Source organism: Portunus trituberculatus, chromosome 18 (genome assembly GCF_017591435.1).
Source record: "Portunus trituberculatus isolate SZX2019 chromosome 18, ASM1759143v1, whole genome shotgun sequence".
NCBI lineage: Eukaryota > Metazoa > Arthropoda > Malacostraca > Decapoda > Portunidae > Portunus > Portunus trituberculatus.
In genome coordinates, this window is record NC_059272.1 from 5,782,535 (window position 1) to 5,787,534 (window position 5,000).

The 5,000-nt window shown below is 40.2% G+C and overlaps 1 protein-coding gene across 1 annotated transcript in view; it reads left to right on the forward strand.

Annotated features, from left to right (window-relative positions):
* Positions 1–5,000, forward strand: part of LOC123505618 (C-type lectin domain family 4 member M-like) — a 51,848-nt gene that overhangs the window by 35,577 nt on the left and 11,271 nt on the right. The gene's annotated exons all lie outside the window — the stretch shown is intronic.

The following is a 5,000-nucleotide window of genomic DNA, read 5'->3' on the forward strand; positions in this document are numbered from 1 at the left end:
GGTCTCCTCCTTCTTTCCTGTGTTGCAATGTTGGAAGTTTATAATATCATTGGAGGAGGTAGTGGACACCTACCAAAACGATAATTTACTCCCAACGTGATCTAATAGCACTAGTTCAGGGGGTGCTGTGAACCTTCCATTAAAGCTAGTTGTGATCTCGCTGAACGTTTCCCTTTGTGTCTCACAACTCAAGGGGGCAGTCACAGTTTGCCCTCTAAAGACAACTCTCCTTCTTCACACAATACTACATGCACTTACCACACATACACCCTTCACTTGAAACCATGCCTCAAATTCGCTTTCTGGGGAGGGGACACTAAATGTCCCCAGGTCGGACGCCTCCCTCAGTGATGACCCCAAGATGCCTCTACACCTCCCTCAACTTTTTCTATATTAACTTCTGCAACATTCGCGGTCTTAGAAATAATTTTCAATCTGTAGAGCAACATCTCTCTTCTACTAAACCTCATCGTCTTTTCCTCACCGAAACTCAGCTGTATGAGGAAATTGGCAGTAGGCCCTTCTCCGTTCCTTCCTACTTACTTCCTCTATTCTAATTTTCGTTCCAAAGCTGGATGTTGTATCTATGTATGCAACGACTTAACTTGCTCTCGTGCCCACACTCTTGAATCTTCCGAGTTTTCCACCAACTGGCTTTGAACAGTCACTCTCTAACTAAATTCATCTGTGCTGTTTATCTCTCCCTTAACCCTTCTGACTATAGTAAATTCTTCTACTATTTAACTTCCAAAGTAGAGCACATTCTGTCCCTCTACCCTTTCACAGAGATTTCCATTCTTGGAGATATCAATGTTCACCACCAGCTTTGGCTTTCCTCTCACTTCACTGACCATCCTGGTGAACTAGCCTTCAATTTTGCTATCCTCCTTGACCTAGAGCAACTGGTGCAACACCCTACTCGTATTCCTGACCGTCTTGGAGACACGCCCAACATTCTTGATTTTTTCCTTGCCTCTAATTCTTCTGCTTACGCTGTCACCCTTTCACCTTCGTGGGGCTCCACACAGGATCCCCCCAAACGGAGGTGCCACTGGCGTTTTGCCTCTGCCAGTTTGGGGGGACCTGAGGAGGTATTATGCTGATTTTTCCTGGAATGATTACTGTTTCCGTGTCAGAGACCCATCTCTGTGTGCTGAACGCATAACAGAGGCGATATTGTCTGGCATGAAGGCATACATTCCTCATTCTTTTTCTCAATCTAAACCTAAATCTTGGTTTAACTCAGCCTGTTCTCGTTCTATATATGATAGAGAGGTTGCCCACAAAAGGTAATTGAGCCTTCCATCTCCTGAATCTCACACAGTTTATATCTCTGCCCAGAATTATGCCGAGTCTGTTTTTCAACTTGTCAAACACTCCTTCATAAGTAGAAAATGTTAAAATCCTTCAAACTCAAACTCCCCGTGAGACTTCTGGCATCTAGCCAAAAACATTTCCAATAACTTCACTTCTTCATCTTTTCCTCCTTTATTTCATCCTGATGGCACCATTGCCATCTCTTTTGTCTCTAAAGCTGAACTCTTCTTCCAAACTTTTGCTCACAACTCCAACTTGGATGATTCTGGGCTTGTCCCTCCCTCTCCTCCTCCCTCTGACTATTTCATGTGTACAATTAAAATTCTTCGTAATGATGTTTTCCATGCCCTCGCTGGCCTTAACCCTCGGAAGGCTTATGATCCTGATGGGGTCCCTCCTATTGTTCTCAAAAAACTGTGCTTCCATGTTTGAACCTTGCCTGGCTAAACTCTTTCAACTTTGTCTATCGACTTCTACCTTTCCTTCTTGCTGGAAGTTTGCCTACATTCAACCTGCTCCTAAAAAAGGTGACCGTTCTAATCCCCCAAACTACCGTCCTGTAGCTTTAATCTCTTGCTTATCTAAAGTTTTTGAATCTATCCTGAATAAGAAGATTCTCAAACATCTTTCACTTCGCAATCTTCTATCTGATCGCCTGTAAGGCTTCCGTCAAGGTCGCTCTACTGGTGATCTTCTGGCTTTCCTTACTGAGTCTTGGTCATCTTCTTTTGAGATTTCGGTCGTTAGATATATCATAAGCTTTTGATAGAATCTTGCATAAAGCTTTGATTTAAAAACTGCCCTCCTACTGCTTCTGTCCTTCTATCTGCAACTTTATTTCAAGTTTCCTTTTCGACTGTTCTATTGCTGCTGTGGTCGATGGCCACTGTTCTTCTCCTAAATCTATTAATAGTGGTGTTCCTCAGGGTTCTGTCCTGTCACCCACTCTCTTTCTATTATTCATTAATGACCTTCTTAACCAAACTTCTTGCCCTATCCACTCCTACGCTGATGATACCACTCTACATCTTTCCACGTCCTTTCAGAGACGCCCAACCCTTCAGGAAGTCAACAGATCACGTAGGGACGCCACAGAACGCCTGACTTCCGATCTTTCTAAGATTTCCGATTGGGGCAGAGAAAATCTAGTAGTTTTCAATGCCTCAAAACTCAATTCCTCCATCTGTAAACTCGACACAACCTTCCAGATAACTATCCCTTCTTCTTCATTGACACTCAATTGTCTCCCTCCTCCACACTGAATATCCTCTTAACTAGAAACTTTACATCTCATCTCTTGCTAAAACAGCTTCTATGAAGTTCAGCGTTTTGAGGCGTCTCCGCCAGTTTTTCTCGCCCCTCCAACTGCTAACTCTGTACTCTGTATGGAGTACTCTTCGCATGTTTAGGGGAGGCTCTATGTCACACAGTTTTACTAGATAGGGTGGAAACAAAAGCTTTTTGTCTCATCAACATCTTCAGCCTCTTTCTCACCGCAGAATTGTTGCATCTCTTTCTATCTTTTATCGCTATTTTCATGCTAACTGTTCTACTGATCTTGCTAACTGCATGCCTCCGCTCATCCTGCGGCCTCGCTGAACAAGACTTTCTTCTTCCTCTCATCCTTATTCTGTCCAACTCCCTAATGCAAGAGTTAACCAGTACTCTCAGTTATTCTTACCTTTCACTGGTAAACTCTGGAACTCCCTCCCTGCATCTGTATTTTCAACTTCCTACGACTTGTCTGCTTTTAAGAGGGAGGTATCGAGGCATTTGTTCCCTAATTTTGGCTGATACTTTTCCTCTTTGGAGAGAGCCAGCACTCAAGTGGGCCTTTTATTTCAATCTTTACTTCTTCTTTTTTTTTTTTTTTTTTTTTGCCCTTGGCTGGCCCTCTTCCCTACATAAGAAAAAAAAGATCTTTAATCTGTCCTCATAGGGTAGGTCTCTCAAACTTGGAACTATTTTAGTTGCAGCTCTTTGAATACTTTCTATCTTCCTTATATCTTTCTTATAATGTTGGAACCATATAAGTGAAACATATTGTAGCTTATGTCGGATCATGTATTCTATTAGTTTTCTCATCATCTCTTCATCTATTCTTAGTAACTCATATGTTTCCCGAACTATGTAGTTGCGTGTTTTTTCCGGTGATAAGTCGTCATTTATTGTAATACCTAGGTCTTTCTCCTCTTTTGTCTTCTTTTAATTTCTACCCCTCCTATAGTGGCAGGGGTAGAAATTTTTTGTCTTTTGCTCTTCCATAGTTCCATCAATTTACACTTTTTTGCATTACTAAATTCCATTTCCCATATCTTGCTCCACTCATGTATCTTATTCAATTTTTTTTTTTTCCTTTTTAGCATTTCACAATCCATGCCATTTTCCACTCGTTTCAGTAATTTTGCGTCATCTGCAAATAAGCTTATATAACTGTCCACCTCATGAAACATATCATTGATATACATTATGAACATTACAGGGTCCAGAGCCGTTCCTTGCGAAACACCACTTATAACTCTACACCATTTTGATTCTTCACCTTTCACCACTGTTTTCATTTATCTTTCTTTTAAGAAGGCTGTTATCCAATCCTGTACTTTTTCCTGTAAACCACCTATGTTTTTTTTTTTTTTCCATAGCAGTCTTTGATGTGGTACTTTATCAAAAGCCTTTTCTAGATCCAAGTAGACACAGTCTACCCATCTGTCCCTTTCCTAAATTATATCTATTGCTCTACTGTAGAAACTCAATTAGTTTGTGACACAAGATCTTTCACTTCTGAGACCAAATTGTTTTCCAGTTATTGTACGTGACTCTTCTAGCCATTGCATCCATCTGTCTTTAACTATTTTTTTCTGCTATTTTTGCAATTACGCTTGTTAGAGACATTGGTCTGTAGTTCAGTGGTTCTTCTTTGTTACCTGCCTTAAAGATTGGTACAGTGTTTGCCCTTTTCCAATCTAGAGGGCCTTTCCTTCCTTAAAAGAAGATACTATGATGTTATGTAATATCTCTGCCAGCTGGTCATGACATTCCCTCAATATCCAATTTGACACCCCATCCAGTCCTTGAGCCTTATTCACATCCAAAGTTTTCATAATCTTCCTGATTTCCCTGACTTCTACATGGATCTTCCTCGTTTTCTTGTCCCTGTGACCTGTTTGTGTCACTTCAAACGTATTTTCTTTGGTAAATACTGATTGAAAGCACCTATTCATTATTTCTGCCTGTGATCTTGCATCTTCGTATGTGACATTATTAACTTCTAATCTATCTAATGTTTGCTTTTATTTCATTTTCTCATTAACATACTTATAAAAGAGCTTTGGCTCATTTTCACATTTGTCAACTATGTCTTTCTCATAATTCCTCTGTTCCTCTCTTAGTGTTTGGACAGATTCATTTCTTACTACCTTAAATTCTTCCCAATTATTAAGTCCTTCACTTTTTTCCCATCTTTTCCATACTGCTTCCTTTTTCACTTTTACTAATTCATATCGTATGCTATACCAGTCTCTTTTGATCCCTTCATTATAAATATCCATAAATATATCCCACTTCCTTGTAGCTGATTTGCTGTATATAGTTGATTCCACTCAGCTTCCGCGAAGTATTCCCTTAACTTTGCTAAGTCTACCTTCCCATGATTATATCTTCCGTTTTTGTGAAGTTCGATCTTA